General features: G+C 37.2%; 1 pseudogene; it reads right to left on the bottom strand.

The window, feature by feature from the left end:
- Positions 1-6,777: 6,777 nt before the first annotated feature.
- On the bottom strand, positions 6,778-7,543 carry LOC143630805 (protein DOG1-like 3; annotated as a pseudogene).
- Between the last annotated feature and the right edge of the window lie 6,246 nt (positions 7,544-13,789).

The following is a 13,789-nucleotide window of genomic DNA, read 5'->3' as shown; positions in this document are numbered from 1 at the left end:
TACGTCATTCTTTGCTTCGTAAGTACCATTGATCTGTCCCGCAATTAACATGGAATCCACGCGGGCTTCCAAATGTCTCACCCCAAGCTTTTTGGCTATCCGTAAGCCCGTCAAGAAAGCTTCATACTCTGTCTCGTTGTTAGTACTCTTAAAGTCTAACTTTATGGCGTATGTAAATTCGTGGCTTTCGGGATTGACTAGCCTGAGGCCTGCGCCAGATCCCTCACTACTTAAAGCCCCGCCCGTGAACAATGACCAAATCTGTCCTTGCTTAGGAGGTGCTTGGGGCTGTTGCTCAATCAAACATTCTTTCTCTTTGTGTTGCGGAACCTCAGTGACGAAGTCCGCCAACACATGCCCCTTAATTGCTGGCCTAGGTTTATATTCTATCACATGTTCACCTAGCTGGATGGCCCACTTTTCCAATCGCCCAGACAATTCCAGCTTACTGACAACGTTTTTGAGTTTGTATCCGGTTAACACGTTGATGGGGTGCCCCTGAAAGTACCTGCGAAGGCGTCGGGCGGCATAGACCAATGCTAAGACAAGTTTTTCCAGCATTGAATATCTAGTCTTTGGATCTGATAATGTTCTGCTGGTGTAATAAATCGGCGTCTGAACGTTTTTTCTACCCGTCAGGAGTACAGCCCCAATGGAAATGTCTGATGCCGAAAAGTATAACGTCAAAGGTTCCCCCGCATAAGGTGCTGTCAACGTGGGTAGCTCCATCAAACATTTTTTAACTTCCAAGAAAGCCTGTTCCGCTTCCGCGGTCCATTTAAATTGTGTTTTCTTGAGGCAATTTCTTAACGTTGAGACGAACGGATAGGATTTGGCTGCGTGATTTTCCAAGAAGCGATTCAAGGCAACCAACTGACCGTTAAGTGTCTGAACCTCTTTGAGGGAGGAGGGAGAAGGCATGCGGGCTACAGCTTGGACTTTATCTGGATTAGCTTTAAAGCCCGCACTAGTTACAATTACTCCAAGAAATTTTCCTTCTTCCATTCCAAACGAACATTTAGCTGGATTCAGCTTCATGTTGATACTCCTCAAAGTTTCGAATGTCTCTTTGATGTCTCTCAACATTTGATCTTCTTCAATGCTTTTGATTACAAGGTCATCCATATAAACCTCCAAATTTCGACCAATCTGATTCTTGAATGCTATGTCCATCAATCGTTGATATGTGGCCCCCGCATTTTTTAGACCAAATGGCATCATTTTATAGCAAATGTGCCTTGATCTGTTCGAAATGAAATTTTGTCTTCATCTCCCGCTGCCATGCGGATTTGATGATAACCTTTGTAAGCATCTAAAAAGCATTTGAACTTAAATGGAGCCACTGCGTCAACTTTCAGGTCAATTTCCGGCAATGGATAACAGTCCTTGGGACAGGCCTTGTTTAGATCCTTGAAATCTGTGCATATCCGCCATGTCCCATTGCTTTTAGGGACAATAACCGGATTGGCGACCCAAGTCTGATATCGTATTGGACGTATAATTCCTGCATGTAAGAGGTCTTGAACTTACTCATTCATCGCTTTTGTTTGCTCCGGACCCATCTTACGCTTTTTCTGGACGATTGGTGTGAACATCGGGTTGACCCTCAGTTTATGTTCCGCAATGGTTCGCGGGACACCAGTCATGTCCGCGGTTGCCAAGCAAAGACATCAACGTTCTTTGTTAATAACTGTTTCAAAAAGGTCCTCGCTATCTCAGAGAGAGCATGTCCAATTGTTACAGTTTGTTCTGGGAATTTCTTGTTTAACACCCATTTCTCAGGTTCAGTCCGTCGAGTTTGTTTCAAAATCTTGCTAGGCTTAGAACATTCCGTCGCGAAACAATGGCGATTGACATGAATGATAGCCACTCCGGTACGAGTTGGAATTTCAACTGCGCCGTGTGCTGTGGAAGGATGAGCATTGAAATCTCCGATCGCTTCACGCCCCAAAATGATGTCATGTTTTGAAGTTGCTGGTAAAACTAAAAATTCGACTTCCTCAGTTCTTGAGTGGATTCTGTCACTTAGAGTGACCGGGAAGGAAATTACCCCTCGCGAGTGCATTACCTCTCCTCGAAATCAAGATACAGGAGCATGAATGGGCTTCAATCTCTCCTTATCCTCCTCGTCGAGTTGCTCAAAACACTGTTTGTACATGATGTCAGATGTACTACCAGTGTCAAAGAAAACATATTGGCAGCGATAGTAGCCGAAAAGAGCAGTGATGATTAAGGGGTTCTTGTTATTGGGACCCCCTTTAATTCACGGAAAAATCACTGGCTCATTTTTCCACTCTTCATCATCGGACTCTCGTCTCTTTCCTCTAACCCTATATCCGCCTTGGATCATATAAACGTTTAAGTCCTTGACTTGCTTTTTTGGCTGGCCTTGGTTATCTTGCATGGGAGCCTTACCAGTCCCGGGTTTTCCCCCTTTCACCAAATGTCGAAGTTTTCCGAACTTTATAGACGCCTCAATCTCACTTTTTAATGCATTACATTCGTTCGTGTTGTGGTCGATGTCATCATGGAACGAACAATGTTTTTTGGCATCGAGGAACGACCTCCTTGTGAGTGGCTGTGGTTTTCTGAAAGTCAAATTTTCTGTGTTGAGGATTTCGGCAGGAGCAATCCAATTTTTGGGACCTCGACTCGAGGGTCCCGCTTTGTTTTTGTTGCCAATGAGAGACCTTGCATCGAATGGCTTCGATACCTCTGTGTTCGGCTGCAATCTTGACCAGATTGGTCCCTTTGCCTTTTTTGTTGAGTCGTGGAGTTTGGAACTCTACTTTAAACTTTGGCTTTGAATTATTATACCCCAATGTTTTTTCAGTTCTGGCAAACCGCTTTGCCGCGGTCATGATATCATCTCATTCTTTGGCATTCCATCTCTTCCAGTTAGTGTGCGGATCAACGCATCACACTTGACATATTTGCGGAAGGCACCGCGAAGCATGTCCTTGCTTATTCCGCCGATGTTTAGACTCTCGTCATTGAATATGGTAATAAAATCTTCCACGGACTCATTATCTCGGCGGACAACATCCAAAATTTCTGTCTGGTCACGGTTATGCTTCTTTTGCTGGCTAAACTGTTGAGAAAATTTTTTCACCAGGTCATTCCAAATGGTAATTTGACCATCATGTAACTTTTCAAACCATTCCCGCGCTACCCCTGTTAGTGTCAATGCGAACATGTGACACCAATAAGGGAGCGTCCATCCACTAACACCACCCACCGCCACAAAATTTTGAAGATGATCACTCGGATCAGTCATTCCATTATATTTACCCACCGATGTAGGTATCTTAGCATTGACGGGGAAAGGTGCTGTAGAGATGCTTGCTATGAACTTTGATTTTTCGGCAAAGGACGTTGGGCGATACATTTTAGTGAAATCTTTTTCCGCATCACTATGGTACACATTATGACGGACTACATCCTGCAGGTGACTGCTTCTCTCCCACGGACGCATCCTGCTATCACCAGTATAAAAACTGAAGTCTCCTGGGTGATAAGTCTAATCATAGCTATCATACTCATCTACATAAGATGGTATCCGCATGTCCATTCGAGGACGAGGGCGTAGCCTCCGTACTTCACCAAACTCTTGCTCCGTCTGTTGACTATAACGGATCTGACTTCCTCTCACTGTTGGTGGAGGAGAAAGAGATCTCCGGGGAGATTCTTCATAAGTCAGAGTGCGGGCATGAAAGCGTTCGTTACGCACTCTACGCTCATATTCAGCTGCCAAACTTTCTTGTTGTACGCGGAGCCATTCCTCCGGGGATAGTGGTCCTCTAGATCTGGAATTATGTCGATGCGCTCTTGCCAACTCAGAATCGGCTGAATCATCCTCCAGATCCAACACTGAATGATTTCGGCGAGTGTCTCTCATAATTCGTCCGAGGTCACCCAAATTTGAACCTTCTGGTGTCATAACGTGCCCCAAATTAGTGGGAGTAGGTCCAGTTGGTGCTGTGACACGCTCGAGGGTACGACCACCTGGTGTTACATCGGTGACTCGTGAACCCGGAGTTGTGACACGTGCAAAAATATTTGAAACAAAACCTTCCGGTACTTCCGTGTTAGTAACACGTAAAGTAGGTGCAGGAGTTCCTGTCGGCCCTTCAAGAAGTTTTCTCATATTGAACGAACCAAAAAACCAACAAAACTTATGCAATTCTAACACCAAAACGGATGGCGCCAATGAAGAAACACGGATCCAATCCCCTAGTCGGGTCCTGGATCCAAAGGGTAGGATATGATAACAACTAACACAATATGAGTACCACTTCCCAAAGTCCAATGACCAGAACCTGCAAAACAGACACCGTCGGGAAGGACAAGAGGGGGGTCTTCCCGTAACCACCCTCCGGCGTGAGAATCAGTACAGTTCTAAAGAGAGAAAATACTAAAGTAAACAAAGTAAGTACAGCGAGAATATATGTTAGTGAATATGTGAGTGAATGAATACCTCATGTAGTTTGACGAGGTATTTATAGCCGAAGGATGTGAGAAGGTGATTGGGCCAGCTGTCCCTTTCTAGAGGATCTCAATAACCGTCTGGACGCGTGTCCCTTTGTGATAGGTTGAGCTATACGTCCTATGTTTATGGGTATAACAACCTTGACACGTGTCACCATTTGATAGGACGGATAAAACCCTGGCCATGTGCGCGGTTATAACAACCTGGCCATATGTCCTTCATTCATTGGCTGACAAGTCTCGTATTGCCCAAGGGAAACCTTCTGGAAGGTAATTAGTAAATGACAGCTGTCCGGAGGTATTGCCTCCTGGTCATCTCGTGCAGACGAATACTTATTCCCGCGGATGACTTCTGAGGGTGTCAGGATGCTTCCGCATGTGTCATGTGGGTGTTTCTCCCTTAGACAATTAAGCGGGTGGTATATGAGGGGTTCCTCTCCTACTCACGAATGGTACTTAAGGGAATTTGGACCTTTTTGATACCCTACCTCTATACAAGGGAAGTATCCCTAAAGGGAGGAAGGCTCCTCAATTGACGATAAAACCCTGTGGCTGTGCGTGACATAAACTTTTTTTCTTGAATTATATTTTCTAATAACAAAAGGGGTATCTAAATTCTTGTTTATAAAATGATATCTTATTCAACTCTTGAGTTGTCTAATTTATTTTACAAAAAAAATTTACATTGCGTAATAAATAACCGAGTACCAATTGTTGATCATACGTCATGACTTTCTTTAACAAACTTTCAACACAAGCAACAAAATCGTGAGTAGGAACTTAAACCAGTTGCAAATTTTTAAGGCAACAAAAAGTAATAACAACATGGTAAGACGTATAACCCACCAAAAATCCCATTTGCAAGAAACTTAATAAACCAAAGCATGCCATGTATGAGTTGTTAAAGTGGACGACATAAAAGTACTTATTAACACTAAACTGATGTCTTTCACGTATAACCAAACAGGACCTATCATGACAAATGCAAACAAAACACATGAAAAAACTATGGATGAGCAAACGGATCTGGGTACAGTTTCCGATGTACCAATCTCGAAAATCGTCAAAAATGGGTACTGCAACTAACACCAAAAATGCTTGCCACGATACGGTATATGAAGGAAGAAAATCGGTTTATGTCGGTGCCATACCGATCTTGAAACCTCAAAAGGTGGGTACCGAAAATAGTTGGTATGGTATCAGTTACCCGGTACCGGTACCGATACCATTTGCTTATCCCTATAAAAAACTTGAACTATACAGTTTTCAAAACCAGGAAACTTAATTTTCGATTTTGGTTCGGTTTGTGCCCAAAACCAATCCATGTCGACCAATTGGCACCCCTATCATCGTAAGCATGTTCTCTATGGTGGGGATATTGAAGCCCCTCCACGGTGCCATGTCAGCGCCAAGTGGGCACTGGGGACATCGAAGCCTTTCTCCATAACACATTCTGTGGTTTAACGCCCCTTGAGCGTCCCAATATATATATACACATATGTATGTATATGTGTGTATGAGAGAGGGCGAGTGAGATAGAGGGAATAAAAAGCTTGATGGCGCCGGTAGTTCCAAAGCCGCCCAGTACCCCCTCCCCCCCCCCCCCTCACACACAAACACACAAAGATGCCCCTCTATGGTGTTCCCCTCCAATAATACCCCTAAAAAGCCCTTCAAAGGCGCCCATAGCGTGAAGCCTAAGGGTGGAAGGAACGCCCTCGGATAGTGGCTTGGATTCGGCAATACCGCTTCAAGTGAATCGGGTTGGGGGTTGGGTTCACGAACCCGGAGTAGAAGCTGATGATTTGTGTTGAAAAGTATGTAGGGGTACTTTTGGATAATTCGGGACCACCACCGCAACCCTCTAAGTGAAAATGAGATGACACCGCATGGTTTATATTGGTTACTTTAAGTAAAAGTTAGGAGCATTGCAATTCTAATTCCTTAATTTTCCCTTGTAATTCATATGCTAAATGCACGTTAGTAAACATTACTTCCTCCGTCCCATTATAAGTGTCTATATTTAAAGAACACGAAGTTTAAGGTGGATTGAATGATTCATTTTTTTTATTACCAAATGACAATAATGCCCTTAAAAAATGGGTCCATCAATATTGTTTATTAATGTTAGTTGTGTGTGTTTAAGGGTAAACTTGAAAATTTACCAATAAATGATGAAAGTTAACACTTGTAATGAGACAAATAAAAAAGGAAATGTGGACACTTATAATGGAACGGAGGGATTATTACTTATTTAAAGCAAATGGTAATCAAAGTTACTGATCTTCAGATCAAAACTAAAATGAGTTATGATTAAATTATATACAAACATATAATCGAAATCAATATCATACACAATCAAATTCATAAATTATTAAATAAAAAGCAAACAATCTAAATCCAACAAATCACTCAAAAAATAACCAAAAGAATAATAATATCACGCAGAGTCACTCCTCACTATGTCACCTCTTCTTCCCCCATTCATGTAACCGGAGATGCAACTCGGCCGCAGCGATCAAAAAATACACCGCCTGAATCGGCGTCAACACCTCAATCAACGCCTTCAACGTCTCCATTCTCAACTCATCCGCCATATGCATCAACTCCTCCACATCCTCATTCTTCAATTCCAACACTCGCCTCACTCACACTTTCTCCCTCACTGTCGCTCTCTCCACTCCGCATCAGCTCCGACACCGCATTCGACAGCTCCACCATCGACCTGTCCGCCACCGACTCCTGCAGCTTCGCCAGCTTCTCCGTCAACACTCTCTCTTCATGTACCGTCTTCTTATGCAACTCATCAATTCGTTCCATCTGATTTGGCGCCAAATCTCCTAGATCGCCGGTGGATATGCCGCGAATTTGGTCTCCGAGTTTAGCTTCGAGCTGTAATCCGGATTTGGAGTAGAGTAAATGAATGGCTAAACTACTCCGCCATGCTGGAGTTAGCATCGAGATCGCGTCTCGTGTCTCCCATACGGATTTCTCTTGGTAGTACTGCTCGTAATGCTTTCTGGATTAACGGAACCAGTTGTTTTCCGTTTTCGGTTTGATTATGTATTTGTTAGCGGCGGTTACGAGTGGTAGTTGTTTTGTTCGGAGATTCAGTTCTGGAAGAATGTGTTGAATGATTCGTTGTTGGTAGTATCGGAAGAAGTGGTAGTAGGATTAATATTATGAGCTTCCGCCATGGAAAGCGATAGGTAGTGTGTAATTAGTTAGTTAGTTACATGGTGAGTGAATTTATTTATTTGTGATAGTTGAAAAGAGTAGAGAGGATTTGATTTTGTTGTGAGTGCAGTGCAAGAAGAATTGATTGGGGGCTGCAAGTTGAACACTTGTGCCCCCGAGTCTTATCCGCTAGCATGAATCCGGTGAAACCATGGGCGAAAGCTGTTTCTCAAGTTAACAACTGTTTTGGTCCTTTCATGGAATTTTCAAACCGTATGAGCCTCAGTTTTGGTCTTTTTTGCCCTCTATATGACACTGAATTTGTATGGATTTATGATTTATTCTTTTTGAATTAATATGTAATTGTTTATTTGTTAAAGTCGTTAATGTTTGATTATTCATTAATATTTGTTAGTGTTAATTTGTTCATTAGTGTTCCTTTATAGTAACGAACGAACACAAACGGACACGGACAAACTCAATTCCTTAATGAACGGACGCGGACAAAATTTTCGTTTGGTATAGTGTTCGTGAAGCCGTGAACCGTCCGACAAAAGCTTAACGGACGAACACGAACAAGATCTCGTCTGACTCGGTTCAGTCCGCTTACAGCCCTACTCCCATCCATCTCAGCTTCTAACCATGCTCCAAAGCACATCTCTAGGTGTCACTCCTCGCCTCCTCCTTTAGCTAACCAGGTAACACCCAATAGGCTAAAATAGATGGGTCCATTCACATTTGTAGTCAATCATATTTTTATTTATTTATTTTTGGATTTTTTTTAATATCTAGTTATAACACAACACTTGTTATAGAATCGGGTACATAGTTAAAGACTTAAAGCTTCTCTTGCTATAGAATTGGGTAGTTAAAGACTTAAAGTTTAGTCCTTTACATGACAGTAACATAATGCTTTGACCTACAAAACCAAAACAACAATCGAAATTTTAACAATAGTTATATCCAGTAAATCTCAAACCATAGTGAAGTTATTGATAAGGTCTAGAAAGAGTTGTCATCAAACTTTTAAATACCTTTTTAGCCCCCTCAACTTTAGAATGGAACTTTTATTATTTCAACTTTTGTCACAATACTTTTAGTTATACAATTTTCGTAACACAAACTTTTACCATAACAAATCGAACTGATACCAACCAAGTACCCGCTACAATACATGAAATCTTTTGAATTTGTAACATATTTAATGCGTTCTACCGCAACAAACGAGTAGATATGCTTGTTTATATAAAGTAATATTATAAATATATATATATATATATATATATATATGGGATGGTTCATGTGAGAAGTGATATTACATCGAGAAGTGCGAGAAGTAAGTGCGAGAAGTAAATCTCATCTATTGAATTTGTTTGATCAATGGTCATTACTCAACATGGCATTCTTGTAATTTAAGTATCCTCATTTTTAATGAAATTTAATACCAAAAGGGTAATTTAGTATTTTTTGTGTACCATCATTCAAAACAAACATGTAACTCATAAAGACAATTAAATCCCATGATTATAAGTTATAACCTCAATATGACACTCGTCAACACTCTCTTCCGAATTAATTACTTAAAACATATGCCATAAACAATTTTATTAATTAAAATGCATTTATTGTTTAAAACACAACTAATTACTACACAACATAATAATCAAAAAGAGTTATATTATTTCAAACAAGGAGAAATAATGTATACATACATAACTAATAATATTTTTCCTCCATAATAAACATAACATCATGCGTCACAAATAATTCTCATACACGGTTTCATAGTTACCACCTACACGACCAATAAAAATCCCTACACAACTGCATAGTTACTACGCTACACAACAAATCATAATAATAATCCCACACGGTGTAAAGTAATGACGTATATACTAAATGTGTAGGGACATATATACTAACTGTGTAGGGGTATCTTCTAAAATAAGGTGTAGGAATTCAAGATATTTGTGTATGTAAGTAAGCCTACATAAGTAAACCTGTGTATATACTAAATGTGTATGGATGTAAATACTAACTGTGTAGGGATATCTTCTACAACACGGTGTAGGAATTGAAGATATTTTTGTATGTAAACCTACGTAAATACACTTGTAGGAATTTATTACTTAAAACATATGCCATGAACAATTTTATTAATTAAAATGCATTTATTGTTTAAACACAACTAATTGCTACACAACATAATATTCAAAAAGAGTTATATTATTTCAAACAAGGAGAAATAATGTATACATACATAACTAATAATATTTTTGCTCCGTAATAAACATAACATCATGCGTCACAAATAATTCTCATATACAGTTTCATAGTTACCACCTACACGACCAATAAAAATCTCTACACAGCTGCATAGTTACTACGCTACACAACAAATAATAGTAATAATCCCACGCGGTGTAAAGTAATGACGTATATACTAAATGTGTAGGGACATATATACTAACTGTGTATGGGTATCTTCTACAATAAGGCGTAGGAATTCAAGATATTTGTGAATGTAAGCCTACATAAATACACTTGTGTATATACTAAATGTGTATGGACATATATACTAACTATGTAGGGATATCTTCTACAACACGGTGTAGGAATTGAAGATATTTTTGTATGTAAACCTACATAAGTACACTTGTGTATGAAACTTATTGTTATGTAGGATGTCATGATTATTATAGAGTATATATATTACTTTTTTAGTATTGTGTGAGATTATTATTGTTGTATAAGGTAATAACTATGTAGTTGTGCAAGAAATATTATTGGTTGTGTAGATAGTAACTATAAAATTGTGTATCAAACTTATTTGTGATGTACGATGTTATGTTTATGGTGGAGGACAAATAATACTTATGTATATTTATAACTTCATTTGGTTTTTTGAATGATCAAAAATATCAAAATTAAAATACGGATTTATATATAAAATAAAACAAATACATTGAACGTTTTATTAAAGCTTGATTTATTTAGTATAATTCAAAAATATTGAACTTGCCGATAAATATCATTTTGATAGTGTTCATAGAATCAGTAATTAGTTTTGAAAATATTTCTTAAATAATTAACAATGCTAATAAAACATTAAAAAATTAGTAATTAGTAACTTCTTATTAACAATAATTAGTTACCAAAATAACAAAACTAGTTAAGTTACTGATATACCCTTGTGATTAAATAAACTACAAATAAAAAAGGAAAATTTGTAATTGGTTGAAATGACTTCCCGCACTTCTCGTACTAAGAACACTTCTCGTATGAACCTAATCCTATATATATATATATATATATATATATATATATATATATATATATAGGGTAAGGATCCTAAGAGAACCCTTTGCAAATTGAGAACTTTGAGAACCATTTTGGACCACTAAAAACACCTTTGCAAAAAATATTTTAAAAAATCATAAAACAAAAATAATAAAAATTTTAAAAAAGTAAAAAAACCAAAATTCTTATATTTCATTCCGGTATCATTAAAAAAATAAAAATAAAATAAAAAAAATAAAAAAAACGTCGTATTATACACTTATGCTAATTTTATTTAATCTTTAGTTACGTAATATACACATATGTACAGTGTCACTTATCTTAAATTATACACATGTGTATAAAAAATCATGTAAATGTACATATATGTATATATTATACATATTTGTATATAATTTGGCTAAACCGAGTTTTTTTTAATGAAACCGGGATGTTAAAATAAGAATTTTGGTTTTTCATTTTTGTGTTTTTTTTTTATTCTATGAATTTTTTTATTTTTGGGTTTTTTGTGGTCCAAAATGGTAATCATGGTTCTCAATTTCAAAAAAGTTATCTCATGATCCTGATCATATATATATATATATATTGAACATATGGTAGTGAATAAGTATAATTCAAAACTTAAGCATTGTTATTGGAAGAAGCATAAAACATGAATCGAATTAAAAAACCGATGTATTAGAGACAAATCGACATTTATATTTGAAGTTGATAGAAAAGGTTAATTTTGATTGCAAGTGGTCCTTTTTTCATGGACACATGCATTATATTTCTAGTTTTGTCATAAGGAACGGCTATTTTGTATTATCTATGAACATATATATATATATATATATATATTATTTTAAGTTTTAAATATAATATATTGTCAACTCCAACCTGTATTAGTCTGGGATGCAATTTTTCCTTTTTCATCTTACGAAAGTTGATAGTAATTTTCTTTAGAGAATACGTACATGTATTATCTTGATAATAAAATTTTATAATTATATTGATTTGTATATAAACTTAGTTTAAACGATATTTATTTGACACTTACAAACTTAGTTTAAAGGATATAAGTTTGCAAATTGTATTTTTCTTAACCTATCTTAATTTTTTAAAGGCTCCTAATCTGTAGTGGAAAAAAACATATAACAATGCATGCAAAACATCTTCTAATAGCATATACATTTTTCCAATTACATGAAATATTATATTCATATAAGAGGACAAATTTGGTATAGAAGTATGTATAATTTATATATATGGGTGGATATGATATGGGTAATGGGGGTCCATTTGCGTTGGAAAAGGATAATTTAATAGCTTTGGTAACAAGAATCGAATCAATGTATTTGAAGTTGAAACTCAGAAAATAGCTCAACTTCAGATTTTGTCTCACGTGTGTGGGTGGATGGGTATATACTAACCACTATTCCTAAATTCAAAACCAACTACGTTAATAAATTATTATATCATTTTTGTTCCCCAGTCTCATTTAATGAGGGAAGAGAAAGAAAAAGAAAGGGAAATTATAACAGGAAAGAAAGATGGGGAAGGTAAATATGTGATTTTATTTCGTGTTCCTGAAAAATAAAGGAAAAGAAATTAAATATTTTAGGTGTTCCTGAGTTAAAAGGAAAAAAAAGATACATATCCTCTTTTTCTTTCCCTTCCATTGTTAAATGAGACGTGGGAACACTATTATATAAAATTAAACTCACTTTAATCACTAATACATGATTAGTTATTTGATTGTCAGTAGGAGTTATATCACCACAAAAATAAACAGTCTACTTGGCGGTTTCTTTGAGACCATAATGATGGATATTCCGTCGGTGATCCGTCGCCAGTGTTCGTTTATATACTAGAACATACTTTTTTTTAGATTAAAGGGACTTTAATGAAACGATAAGAGTGAGTCCCCACTAGCTACTTTATGTGTGTGTGCGCGCACACACACAAAAATGAAAATACTTAGATGAGGCCAATATTTTCATGACATATGCTTCCCAGTTTATAAAATCAAGTCATAGCTTAACAAATGAAAGATCAAGCACCAAAATTATCAACGGGGCAACCAACAGCTGTATGGTCGGTCCACAGCTAGACCAGGGGATCAATAGCGAAGTCACTTCCCAAAATCGACCAAATCACTCTTAGGTCCAACACTCACGGTCGTTGGTACCGTACCCCTTCCGAATGATCTTTTAACTTAAAATCAGCACTCAATTAAGCCAAGTACAATATAACTCAAGATCTGGATTTGGCATGGAATATATCGCTCATAAACATATTTTATAAACAAAAATATAAAAAACCATATTGTATAACTATAAATAAATCGAAAATTTTTAATCCAAAACTCAATCAAGTCAAGTGATTTATCAGAAATCGTAGAACATGGTGATTTTGTAGATAACATGTTGCATGATTTAGAAGAAAGTTGTAGATGTTTCATTTTCAACAACCATTAGACAAAAATAGATATTTCAATGTTTTTTATCATCTGAGGATGTTTATGAGATCCAACTTTCTCTTTCAACTAGTTGTCCCATGTGCTTCATGCTGGCTTATTCATACTTTCTTCAGTAACACCCTTCTATCAATTTGGCCTTCTAGCCTTTCCTCAACTTTAGTATTATCTTTTTAGTTATTATGTAATTTTTATAGTTACTAACGAAAATCATTTATCGGAGTAACATTTATTTTATTACTTACATACTTTTAAAATAAAGAACTATTATTTGTATTTAAAAAATAAAAATGACGTAGCAACGGAAACAATGTAAGCATCGGAAACCCAGTGAAGACGTGGTGCTGATGTGGCATGTTTTAAGTC

This window comes from Bidens hawaiensis, unplaced genomic scaffold, assembly GCF_021521415.1.
Source record: "Bidens hawaiensis isolate Kalapana, Puna unplaced genomic scaffold, B.hawaiensis_p1.1 tig00000512_1, whole genome shotgun sequence".
NCBI lineage: Eukaryota > Viridiplantae > Streptophyta > Magnoliopsida > Asterales > Asteraceae > Bidens > Bidens hawaiensis.
Note: the sequence above shows the minus strand (reverse complement) of the source record. Positions and strands in the feature narration are given on the sequence as shown.